Genomic DNA, 14,006 nt, shown 5'->3' on the forward strand with positions numbered 1-14,006 from the left:
GGTAAAAGGCAAGGAAAGTGGCATCTCGAACTGGCTCCGAGGTCAGAGTATCCTCACAATGTGATCTGTCGTTCTCGGATTGTAATGCTACCGCCGGTTTAAGAGTGGAGAACATTCTTTGGGACACTTTTTCTGCAAAAACAGACACAGTGACTGAAACTATGCTGCACGGTATGATGTAGAACACGACCTGTTCAGCTTTGTGCATTTTCCCTGTAGTCCGGTTTGTTTCATGTTCCGTGTAAACGTGAAAGTCGCCCTGTTTCGAGCAATGGGTGAAATCATTGAGCAAAGCAAGAGTCGAAATTGCAGTAAGGTCAAGCAGATCATGTTTACTTGACCAAATCATAAGCGAATATATATTCTCACGCCCTCACAGATACATTTGTAGCTGAAAAGAGTCTGAGAAGATAGACTCAGCTTACCATTGATTTTTTGTCTGGATTGATGGGCTATCATTATCTGCTGCGAAAATGACATTGCAGCCGGGCACATCCCAGCAGCTGTGCGAGTCGGAGAGGGATCCCTTGGAACCCTTTTCATGTGACTTTGCATCTGTTGTTATGCAGCAGCACAATTGGAAAGGCAAGAAAATGGGAGGGCACGGCCCGCTGGTCGTGTGGCCGAGAGGTCGAAGTCGCTGGATCCAGGTTCCAGTCTCGAAAAGGTCGAGGGATCGAATCCCACCACTGTCATTTCTGCTGATCAACTCCGACGCTGCAGCTCGTTAAAATGCTGTTTCCGTCCCCATTGTATATTGATGTTGAAAACGAAAGTAAAGTGGGTTTGCTTCCCAGGGAATTAACTGTGGTGTGGGATAGTGCCAAATATTTCAAAGTGTCTGTGCGGTCATGAGCGTGTTCGCCTCTCGCGCGGAAAATCGCAAACATTTCTGCCGTTCCAGGCAAGTCGAGCTTTTACTGGAACCGAATGGAGACTGTTATTTCATCGCTGTTGTGAAACAAAGTCCTACGGTCACTCTACTCGTCGTTATTTGGCTTTCTGGCTAATGGGAAAATCGTTCCAATGAATTTCGAAGTGGTATGTTATTGAATTTCTCCCATTTCCTTCATTTCCGTCCTGGAGACATCGGAAGGGAAAGGTAACCTAATCGAGACTGTGAATAGTGAAATTCACTTTTTATGGCCAATTCTTATTATGTTCTTTCTTTCTTTCTTTTCAGCATTGTCTGGGAAGTGGTAGTGCATTAAGGTTGCAGTATGTTTGAAAGAGGAGTTTGGAATTGCCCTGTTGTTAGTTGTGAGATTACTTTATGACTCATGCCCTCGGACTGTCTCACATTTAGTATTCATGCATCCCTGTGTCTTAAAATGCATTTGGTTTGCCAGTTTTGTTTGTTTTCCGTGTTAAATGCTTTCTGTTTTGCGATTCGCTCAATGCATTTCGAGTTAACCGGGTTTCTGAGGTCACTTCCAGCAGCAAATATCCTCAACTGAGGATCTGGGAAAATTTCACAGAGTATGGTTAGTCGGTGCTAAAGTGAGGAAGTCGTTCGTTTCTGCAGTGTTTTACAATGCTACCTTTCCCGTGAGCAGTCGAACAGACTCAATGATTGTGCCACAGACTGCGACGGCAAGCTCCGCTAAAAAGTAATCCTTTAAAGCCGGTGTCAGCAACACAACGTTATTGGGGTACACAACGTGGAAACAGATACTGCGGGGTATCTCGTCCATGCTCACCACATAGCCAAAATTAAACAAGTCCCGTTCCCTACCATTTGGCCCCAATCCCTATAAACGCATCCTATCCAGAAACTCACCCGATTATCTTTGCAATTTTCTGAGTGTAATAGCCTCCTCCACTTCCTCTGGTAGATCATTCCAAACACGCACAACCTTCTGTGTGGGAAATGTGCCTCAGGTCCTTTGTCAATTTCAGCCCACTCACCCTTAAACCTATGCTCTCGAGTTTTCAACTCACCCCAACTTGGGTAAAACACGTAAATACTCAGTTTACCACCCTTCCACAAGATCATGTCGCAGCCGTTACGCTAGCTATTCCACCCAGCCTCCTCCACCTCGCCCTCCGGTGCAAACATTGACGACATCCTTGTCTGCATTTTGTTATCAATTTCACGTGTCTTTTTTTTTTAGGTTTTCAAGATGTCAATTACGCTGGACAACAACAAGCGCTTGGAAACAGAAAGGTGAAATGACGAATGGCTTCAACTTTCAGTGCTGGATGCCACAGAGCCGTCGCCGCAGTGTTTGCGGCTTGTTTCGGTAGAGCAGTGGTCATCACGTTCGTCTCACATACGAGAGGTCCCCAGTTCGAAACTGGGCCCAAACTGCAGCCTTTCACATGGGCAAGTACGTGTCTTTCTTACTTGCTTTCCCAACTGCAAAGCTGCCTTCGAATTTGCTTGAACAAATCTGCTCTCGTAGTGAAATGTAACGCAATTCCATTTCATGACTGAGCAAAGCATTGTAAAGTTTTTCTCCAACCTTGTTCTGATCATATGCCATTCTATTTGAGAGTGTAGTTCCCGCCTTCTGATCCTTCCACGAAAAGAAGGACCGCATTTGTATTCCTTGCGCAGGCGGCCCGATTCAAAGACAGGGAAGAAGCTGATGCTCTGGTGTCACAGCGCACCACTAATTCCCGAACTTGTCTGTCTGCCAAATGCAATAGCTGTAGAAGGAAAAATAAAACGTGCTCCAAACTTCCCTTTATCATTCATCCCTGGTTTTCAAGTTCTAAACTCTAGATATAGATCCATACGAATGAGCGAATTTACCTCCTGTTAACTCCCACCAAACTCACATCGCCTGGAACTCTTCCATATGGCCACAACTCAGTTTTACCTGGTGTCACACCACATGATCTATTCGTCTTTTCCACCACGCCATGAAACCCCGCCTTGTCTTTTCAAGTGTCATTATCACTCACTACATCGATGGATTCCTTTCCATTTTTTTCTTTCCAAGTAAACACTGTCCATTCTTCCTGACGACTTTTCATTCCAGTCATCGCTATCCATGTCTTTTATTATCTCTTTATATTCCAGTATTGTTCATGTTGAGAAAGGATGCTGGGTCCAATGCAACAAATTAAAGCCCGCTCTAATGCTGTATACTGCCATGACCAACGTAGTGAAAATGGAAGCTAATTCTTTCAAAAGTGAATCCGTTAGTTGTCGCATTATGTATCAATCCCTGACTGGGAAGTGACCGTTTTTCCTCACTTGTCTCTCCTTTCTGAACATTTGCTAAAGCAACACAGTAAGGGAACATAGAATGCCTAAAGTTCAGAAACTGACTATTCGCTGCAAGAAATGCACACCAATCCTCCAGGGATTAACCCTCACAGAGCAATACTTTACCCTTTTTCTATTCATTTGCTCCTGAATAAGGCACCTTACTGACAGTCGACCCAGTTGTAGGCAAATCATATCTCTGGCGCAGTGAGGCAGCAGTGATAATCAGTGAGCCAACTTGCGGCCCTGTACAATATTGCAAGGCACATGCGGACGGGTTTGAAATGCGATTCCTGTCAAAGATGCTCTACTTTCGTTGTTGCCCTTATTAGGAACAATAAATCCAGATTCCCTGACCAAGAAATGAACCCAAACCACAGCGGTGAAAGCGCTGCATCGTAACCATTAGCCGACAAGGAAGGACGGCATGTGCAGTTGTATCTTCTCTCAGCAGCACAGCTTTCTTTTCCAGCGATGAGAAATTTCTATCAAAAAAGAATGTTCGTGACACCGTTCTTTTACAGCACAGAATCATACATTATGTCAGTGCCAGTCATTAAACATCCATCCATTCTCGTTTCCAGGTACCAATACTTGGCCCACAGCCTGACGTCTGAAGTGTTCATTTCAATGAGACTTTCCATGCAAAGTTTTAATCTCAAATGAACCAGCGATAGAGACTGAAGTCAGATACCGTCACATTTGTTCCTGACCTGTGGGAGAACTGAACCTCATTTTGACCCATAGAGGGAACTATACAGACACATCTTTTGCTAGCGACGAAGGACTCAGGAGAGCCCAATTTCCATAAAATGAAGAATTGAACAGTCTGGCCTCTTCTTTGTTCACTATTAGCTTTAAAACCCGTTTCTGTTTACATAGGTAAACTGGCAGGAGGCTGTCCTTCTAAGACTGTCCCAATCGTGAATATTTGGAGCCTGCTAAACGTTAATTTCTCCACCTCTGGGGCAGCCTGGCTAGCTATGCTCTTCCAGCCTCCTATCTGTTTCATTTGGATTCCAGCACATTCCTGTTTCGACATAAGGAACGGAAGCACACAGCCGCATCCCTGTTCGTATTCGTCCTGCACTGTTTCACCATTACTTTACTGCTTCTACTGAGTCACGTTGTTCTTCCTGCCAAACAAAGGCATTCTTCGCATCAGAAGCTTGTCATTCTCATATTCCTCGAAAGAAAAACACGGATGTGGACTTCCAAACTGAAACAGATGAGGCCTGGTCTGCATAAAAAAAATGACTTCCAGCTGTTCCTTCAAAAATATTTCCTAACAACATATAGAACGCACCTTCGGATGCTTGCTGCAATAGTTGTAAGAAAATTCAGCAAGACTGCCGTTAGAATGGAGCCTACAACTCCTGGTTTACAAAACTAGGGCTCGAACCACTGAGTTAAGGAAGCACTAACGTCTTGAGACTGACAAAAGATGATGACCTCGAGCAGAACAAATTCTGTCAAATCAGTTTTGTGATACAAGCTTCGTTTTGTGTGACAAAATACGACTTGAAACCCACTTCTTTGATCACTTGTTTGTTATAACACTTTATCAGCTTCCCAATATCTCATAATGTGACAGGGATCAACATTTGTTTAAACTCACACAGAGGAAAAGTTTTGAAGTTTCTATTATGAAAAAGGCACGTTGTAGTGTTAATACCAATTAATTGTCATTGATTTCAGCATGTATTGCAGTTTTTCTTCATCACTTGGTGAGTAATTCCTTTCCTATAGCCCTGTGCGATTTAGATAGTGATGGGATTTCATAATTTATGGCTTTGGCAGATGACGTTTAGGCACCAAACGTGAAACAGATCAAATCGAACATGCTCTGGAGGTTGGAATTCGAGGGAATGCAGATATCTGAGAGAGCACTTTAAAACACAATCTCGGGTGTCGTGTCCACTGGCTGGGTTGGCATACTATTGACCAGCTCTGTTTGCTCTTGAGTGGGCTGGACGACATGACAGTGATACATAGAGGGAAGACAGTCAAGAGATTTGTGGAAAATGATGAAACCTTTGAAATTTAGCTGCCCAGTGGAGGCTGAGCAACCCTTGTTTTAATGCACCCACATGCAGAGAAGGTATTGGAAGACATCAGGATTACATCATTGGGTGAATAACCTGCAACTCCTTCCCTTCCACCATGAGGGAGCCCGTGTGGAAAGATAAAGCTGTGAAGGCCGCATTGCACGTTTGGGAAAATGGGCGTTGGTAAAAATGTCATTCAGATAATGAACAATGAAACAGTGAACAGAACGCAAGTGCACCGTTGAACAGAAGCTGAGGGAGTTAGAGCATAGAACATAGAACATAGAACATTACAGCGCAGTACCGTCCCTTCGGCCCTCGATGTTGCGCCGACCTGTGTACCAATCTCGTGCTGGTTGTCGCCATTCTTGGAAGAAGGCTCTCTCTATCCACCCTGCCTCACCCTCTGTTAAGTCACTTCTCAACCTTCTTCTCTCTATCGAGAAAATTACAAGTCCCGCAGCCTTTCCTCGTAAGACTTTCCCTCCATACCAGGCTACATCCGAGTAAATCTCCTCTGCACCCTTTCCAAATCTTCCATGTCCTTCTTATAATGCGGTGACCAGAACTGTACACAATACTCCAAGTGTGGCCGCACTAGAATTTTGTGCATCTGTAGCATAACCTCATGGTTCCAGAACACGATCCCTCTATTAATAAAAGCTAAAACACTGTGTGCCTTCTTAACAACTCTGTCAATCTGGCTGGCAACTTTCTAGGATCTGTGTACCTGGACACCGAGATCTTTCTGCTCATCTACAGTACCAGGAATCTTACCATTAATCTAGTACTTTGCATTCCTCTTACTCTGACCAAAGTGAATCACCTCACACTTGCCCACATTAAATTCCATTTTCCACCTCTCAGCCCAGCTCTGCACCTTAGCTTTATCTCGCTGCAACCTTCTACGTAACTCGTCACTATCCACAACTCCACCAACCTCAGTGTCATCTGCAAACGTACTAACACACCCTTCTACACCCTCATCCACGTTGTTTATAAAACGAACAGCAGTGGACCTAACAGCGATCCTTGCGGCTCAGCACTGTTAAGTGGACTCCAGGAGCAACATTTCCCAACAACTACCACCCTGTGTCTTCTTTCAGCAAGCCAATTACTGACACAAACTGCTTTATCTCCAACAATCCCATTCCTCCGGATTTTTTACAATAGCCTACTGTGGGGAACCTTATCGAACGCCTTGCTGAAATCCATATACACAACATCATCTCATCTACCTGCTTGGTCACCTTCTCAAAGAACTCCATAAGGTTTTTGTGGCACGACGTGATCTTCACAAAACTATGCTGACTATCCCTAATCAAATTATTCTTTTCTAGATGATTATAAATCCTATCTCTTATAACCTTTTCCAACACTTTACCAACAACTGAAGTGAAGCTTACTGGTCTATAATAAACAGGATTGTCTCTACTCCCATTCTTGAACATGGGAACCACATTTGCTATCCTCCAGTCTTCTGGCACTATTCGTGTAGACAATGACGATTTAAAGATCAATGCCAAAGGCTCGGCAATCATCCCAATTGCTTCCCAAAGGATCCTAGGATAAATCCCATCCGGCCCAGGGGACATATCTACTTTCACACTCTTCAGGATTCTAATACCTCCTCCTTGTGAACCTCAATCACACCTCGTCCAGTTGCCTGTGTCTAAGTATTCTCCTAGACAACATTGCCGTTTTCTAGACTGAATACTGTTGAAAAGTATTCAGTTGGTGCTTCCCCTATCTCCACTGACTCTGCACACAACTTCCCACTAATGTCCCTGATTGCCCTCCTGGCTCATCTGAGCTCTCTCTTTAGGTATTTCCTGGCTACCTTGTAACCATTAAGCGCCCTAAATGAGCCTTTGCATCTCATCCTAACATAAGCCTTCTTCTTCCTCTTGACCAGAGAATCTACTTCCTTCGTAAACCACGACTTGCCCGCTCTACAGCTTTCTCCCTGCCTGACAGATTCATACTTATCATGGACACACAGTAGCATTTCCTTGAATTAGCTCCACATTTCTAACGTGCCTACACTACAGTTTCCTTCTCCATCCGTTGCTTCCGAAATCCTGCCTAATCGCATCATAAATGACGTTTCCCCAGCTATAACTCTTGCCCAGTGGTAAACACCTATCTATATTATCACAATAGTAAACTCAACAGAACGGTGATCTCTATCACCAAAGTGCTCACCTACTTCCCAGTCTAACACTTGGCCGGGCTCATTACCCATTACCGAATCTAATGTGACCACGCCCCTTGTTGGCCTGTCTACATAATGTGTCAGGAACCCCTCCTGCACACAGTGGACCAAAACTGACCCATCTATAGTAATCCTACTATAGTGTTTTCTGCCAATATTTGGAAAGTTGTAGTCCGCCATGACAACTACCCTCTCACCCTCACTCCTATCGAAAATCATATTTGCTATCCTTTCGTCTACATCTCTGGAACTATTCGGAGGCCTGTAGAAAACTCCCAAAAGCGTAACCTCTCCTTTCCTGTTTCTAACTTCAGCCCATATTACGTCAGTTGACGAGACCCAAACACCCTTTCTGCAACTGTAATACTGTCCTTGACCAACACAGCCACACGTCTCCCTCTTTTACCTTCTTCTCTGTACTTATTGTAATCCTGGAATCTGCAACAACCATTCCTGTCCCTGCTCTGTTCATGTCTACAAAATGACCACAACATCGAATTCCCAGGTACCAATGCAAGCTGCAAGTTCATCCACCTTATTCTGGATGCTCCTGGCATTGAAGCAGACACACTCGAAACCAAATTCTTGCTTTCTGGTGCCATCTTGCGCCCCTGAAGCTTGATTCTGGACCTCCCTACTCTCAAAGGTTTCTATACTTGAACTACAATTTTGGTTCACATCCCCCTGCTGGATTAGTTTAAACCCACCCCAATAGCCTTAGCGAATTTCCCGCCCCACCGAAAGATATTGGTACCCCTCTGGTTCAGATGAAGATCATTCTGCTTGTATGGGTCCCACCGACCCCAGAAAGAGTCCCAATTATCCAAGAATCCAAAACCCTCCCTCCTGCACCATCCGTGTAGCCACGTGCTCAACCCCTCTCTCTCTCTATCCATTGCTCCACTAACACCAGAGCATGGAGAGAATTTGAAAGAACGGATCGAAGTGTATTATGACCGTGTCGTCCAAACAAATGGTTTAGCGTTTGAGCTGCAGGAGGACAGAGACGTGGAAGAGTTAATGATGTTCATGAGGTGCAAGTCGGCTGACATGGTCATGATGGGGATATGTGGTTAAAAACACATCACGAGTTGAAGGATGTCACCATGGTAATGACGTGTCTGTTCAGACTCAAACCAATGCCAGGGAGAAATTTGAATCAGTGGCAAGGCATTTTCTCTTGTCACGTCGTCGATGATGCCTTCCAGCTCATCTCATCCCTCAACCCCACTCCCAAAACCCATCCCTGCAAATATGACGAGGACAGAACTTCCTTCTTCAATACTTTAAAATCTAGCAGCCTCTGTAGACATCATGTCATCCTCCGGTATTTCCGTCAGCTGCAAATGAACCCCAACAATTAAGATGTGCTTCCTCCCCACCCCTATCCATTTTCTATAAAGATCATTCCCTCTTCCACTCCCTTACAAAGTGCACGCTTCCACAAAACCACCCTCCCCTCCCAGCATCTTCTCATTCCTACACGGGATTTGCAAAATATACACGCACACATCCGTCCTCAACTCTGTCAAAGGCCCAAAAGACACTTGCATGTCCATCAGAGTTTTACCTGCATTTCCACGCATGTCATTTACTGTAACAATTGCTCCCTTTGCTGTCTCCTCGACATTGAGGAAATTGGATGCCTAATTACAGACCGCTTCGGAAAACATCTCCGGGACACCCGCACCAAACAACACCACTGGCCTCTGGCTGAACAGTCAAATCTCCCTCCCACACAGCCAAGTTCATTCAGGTTCAGAGCCTCCGCCGCTCTCACGAACTGTCCTATCTGTACATCTTCCATCCCACCTATCTGCTCCAGCCTGCGCTGCGACCTTTCATCATTGTCCCCACCTTTTTCAATCTATCACACTCTCCGCTACCTTGTCCCACCCCACCCGCGTTCATTTGTCTCTGTACCCCCTCGGTTCACAAGCCTCTTTCCTGATGAAGTCCAAATATCGATTGTCCAGCTCACTCGTTGCTGCCTGCCCTGCTGCGCTTTTCCAGCATCACACGTTCGACTCAGTGGCGAGGCAGTAAATTTTGAGTTTGGGACTGAGGTCAATTTTGCAATGATTGAATTGTAAGAAATGTCTGCTCCAACAGGACTATATGTCAGACATGTCTGGACAGTGTTTGACCTGGAGGGAACACGGAGACGATCGTGTTCATATACACCTGCTGACCTGCTCGTTCTCTGTGGTGAAAGTTGTGTGCATGAAAGATTCTGACAAAATTCTGGTCAAATTCTTAGTGTCGAAAATCCCTTACCTTCAGACTATATCTTCAGACAGATTCTAGAGTCTTTTGAAAGACGGTTTCACACTTTCATTTTGGGATCACATCAATTTCGCAGGATATGAGAAGGGGAAGATTGAGAAGTCAACCTCTCCACCATAATCCGATGAAGCCACGAATTTTATCCCAAATACAACTTGATCAGATTTTGAACATGAAAGGAAAAAGCTCTGGTAATAGTGTGAGATAAGTTGTTCACTTATTGTGCATGTGGACCATGTTTTTACCTGTCATCAGACTTACACACCTCAATTGCAGTCATAGTGAGGAATGACTGTGGAAATGTAGGGATTCATTTCCCTGTCTGAGCTGAATTCCCATAGACGCAATGATACCAGGAACAAGTCATTCACCTGCTCAGAGTGTGGGAAGGGATTCACTCTGTCTCTGACCTGCTGCGACACCTACTCGTTCAAAATGATGAGAAACGATTTCAGTGTCTGAACTGCGGAAAATGCTTTGAAACGTCCAGCGATTGGAGAACTGAACACGACGCTCATACTAATGAGAATCCTTTTCTCTCTCCGAACTTTGGAAAATGTTATCAAACTTCTATGTGTTTCATCTCTGAGAAATATGCCCACATAAATAAGAGTCCATTAAGATATATAGAGACCTGACGTCTGACCCACGTGTTCACCCGGAATAGAGACCTTTCCAATTCCAAATCTGTGGAACCGTGCTGCAAAGTCCGAGCGACCGGATGGATCATCACCTTTCTCGCCATATTAACAGGTCTTTCTAAATGCCATGACTGCGAGAAGTGCTGCAGAAGGTGCTGAATACTTGCGTGTGTTCAATTTGTTCACACTGAATAAAGACATTAATCATTATAAACGTTCCTGGGGACAGTTCATCATGAGCGTCATCACATTGTGGAGAGACCTATCAAATATGTAGCCTGTGGGATGTGCTCTCTAGTCTCTGTAGAACTGATTTCCCATCGATATTTTCGAATTGTGAGAGAAGTTTCAAGGAACCTATTCCAGGAATAGGTTCAAGCGATCATCTCAACTCTCAGTACACCATCTGGTTTGCATTTTGCCGCAAGCATTTACCTGCTCCATGTGAGCAAAACAGTTAGGTCACTCATCGACCCTGTTGAGAGAATAGAGGATCCCACTGAAGGAAGGAATTCACTCACTCATCGACCCTACTAAGGCAGCGTAGTGTTTACATATCGCAACAGCAATTGAACATTGTTGTTCTTCACATTCAGGCCTAGAATCAAAGTTGGAATATTCTAGATAACAATCAAATAAATCAGCTTTGTGTTAAATGCTTTGAGTAGTTAATGAGCAAGTTAGACGGAGTCAAGCCTGTGGAGGTGACCAGCTTGAATTTCCCCAGGCATATGTCAAAGTGCAGTACGGCAAACTGCTAAGGAAGAGGACATGGATTGAGGCTTGGCTGATAGGCAGAAGGCAGACAGTTGGGTCTTCTCCAGGATGGCAGCCCGTGACTACTGGAGTTCAGCAGGAGTCAGTGTTGGCAACACATCTATTCACATTATGTATGAAGGATCCATTCAAAGGAATTGAGGGTGTTGTTGCTTCATTTGAAGAAGACACAATGATAGGCGTCAGGGCAGATCTTATTGTTGAAGCGGGCATGCGGCAGAATGACTTGAACAAACTGAGTGCTTTGAAAAAATAGTTGCAGTTGCGGTACTTTGTGGAAAAGTGTGCGGTCATATGTTTGGTGGTAAGAGTAGAGGCACAAACAATTTCATGAAAGCAGAAATAATTCAAAGTTCAATTTTCTTTTATGTTTCACATGCAGTTTCAGTTGGTGTTTAGGAAGGGAAATACAATGCAGGTGTTCAGTTCAAGCGAATAGGAAAGCACGGGCAGAGGTTTACACCTCAGTCAATAGGAGGCTCTGGACAGATACATTTGGAACATTAGGAGCAGGTCTAGACCCCATATCGAAATGATGATATGTTTTGAGTGGTGGATAGGAGGTTTATAATGGCTGACTCAGTGGCGAGTACCCATGTCTTGTGGCCTCAGCGATGTTGGTTCGATATCTACTTTGGATGACTGTGTATTTGGAGTTTGCACATTCCTCCCCAGACAAAAGATGTGCGGCTGACGTTCTTTGGTCATGGGAAATGCAGAGTTACAGGAATTGAGTAGAGGTGTGAGTTTGGGTGTGATTCCCTTCGCAGGATTACTGAGGGATTGTTGGTCCGAATGGCCGGGTTCCACATTGTAGGTACTCCGTTAGAACAACGTTGATTGCTGAGATTTACGCCTTGTCATAAGACTTTTTTTTAAAAAGGGGACAGCTTCCATATTAACACATGGTTTCAAGTGAATCTCTTGAACGATATAAGGAGTCGAGGGGCATTCTTATGGAGAATATTATAAAGGTCAATCGAGGATATGAGATGTCATCAGAACATAAAGCTAAGTATATTCTAAAGATAATCTACAATAATTAAGAACTTGAGACCAAATAGGACTTTAAGATGAAAGAGCTCACCTTTGTCTTGAATCTCAGCAGATGGAGAGACATATAATGTTCACTTCGCGTCAGTTTACACCATGGTGAACGATATAACGGGTACAATTAAATATTGATGTTTTGAAAGTCGTTCACATTGAAAAGGGGAAGGGCTGGAGAACCTGGAAAATATAAAGTTGATATTTCTCTGGGATCTGATCTCCTGTATCCCGGAAACTTGTGGGAAGTTCGGGAAAGAAACCTTTGGAACTTATGTAGAAATATTTTTATCATCTATTATGACGAGTGGGGCGCCGAATGACCAGGGGATGGCTATTGTGCCTTTGTTTAGAAAGGAATTCACGGAGAAGCCTGGGAGCGATAGATGATTGTGTCTGGTAATGGTCGTGGGTAAGCTGTTTGGTGCAATTCTAAATGATAGGATTTATATGAATGTTTAGATACAAGGAATGAATCGGGATAATCAGCATGGTTTTGCACAGAATTGCTTGAGTTTTTTGAGCGCGGAAGCAAGAAGATCAATGAGGACAAAGTAACAGACTTTGCTCACTTGGACTTTAATAAAACATTTTACACGGTTCCACATGGTTGACTAATTCATAAAGTTCGATCGAATGGAGTTAAATGTAAGTTTTCCACTTAGATATAAAATTAGTTTAACAGCAGTATGCTGAGAATGGTGGTGTAGGGTAGTTTTCAAACTGAAGGACTGTTACCAAAGGTATCCCATTGGCTGAGCGCACATTCATTTCTTTTACATTTAAATGAATGATTTAGGTGGTAAGATAGAAGTAAATTTGCTAGATTGGTAGTAGAAGGTTGTGAAGCGATTTTCTCATCAGGTCAGTTTCTCTCTGGCCTCGAGTTTAAAAAGCGTGTGGGAAAGGAGTGGAGAAGGGTCATTCGTCCATCTTGAAGCGCACGATATCAGGTATACATCTATTCTCGTCCCAGTTTGCAGCAGTTACATTCTCCCTGTGATCTTCAATGACATAACAATGGTACTGAAGGTTGACCTGGTCACACTGTTGTAACCCCTTTGAGGAGCGTATTCTCATGTTCACACACAGAGGCAGTCACACCGGCACATTCCCCAACAGTGACAGTGTCCTCAGGATTCTCCCCACTCCATGTGCTTTACGTCTGTAAATTTCTCCAGAGAAAGGCAGCTTTAAGTGGAATACAAGACACTTCGCCAGAAAATGTGCACCGTTGCGATCAGCCGCGATACGAAATGGATACTGAGCTGAAATAATCGAACACGCTTCTCATGTGTAACTTTCAATAACACAAATCCCACCAATACAAGCCATCTGGCTCCTGCGACCTGACAGCATAGCGCCCAGCAGACATCCCTCACAAAAATCAACGGACCCACGGCAAAATCTAAACACTTTCACGTCTCATCTTGTTCTATTTCTGCCTCTGTCACACCTCCACTTTCCCCTGAACGTCCAGTCCCGATGTCAATGAGCTGTTTGATATAAACACAGGCACATCGAGAAAGTAATCTTTATCTCAAAAGCAGAGCCAGGGAATGTAAGCTGCAAGGGCTTGCTCTCGGCTGGTTAATGAGACATCACGGTCTCATCGTCCTGATTATCAGATAGACTGATTCCACAAATATGCACCGTAATAGTTATTACCAATTGAAATGTGCCAATGAATACCGTGACTGTCGAACTATCGGGGAGAGTAGCTTCGACCTCTTCCTCGCCGAGAGATATTTTGCAAAGGATGTCCTGTTACTTCA

The sequence above is a fragment of the Chiloscyllium plagiosum genome, unplaced genomic scaffold (genome assembly GCF_037043375.1).
Source record: "Chiloscyllium plagiosum isolate Xiang-an unplaced genomic scaffold, Cpla_swu_hap1 HiC_scaffold_37, whole genome shotgun sequence".
Taxonomy (NCBI): domain Eukaryota; kingdom Metazoa; phylum Chordata; class Chondrichthyes; order Orectolobiformes; family Hemiscylliidae; genus Chiloscyllium; species Chiloscyllium plagiosum.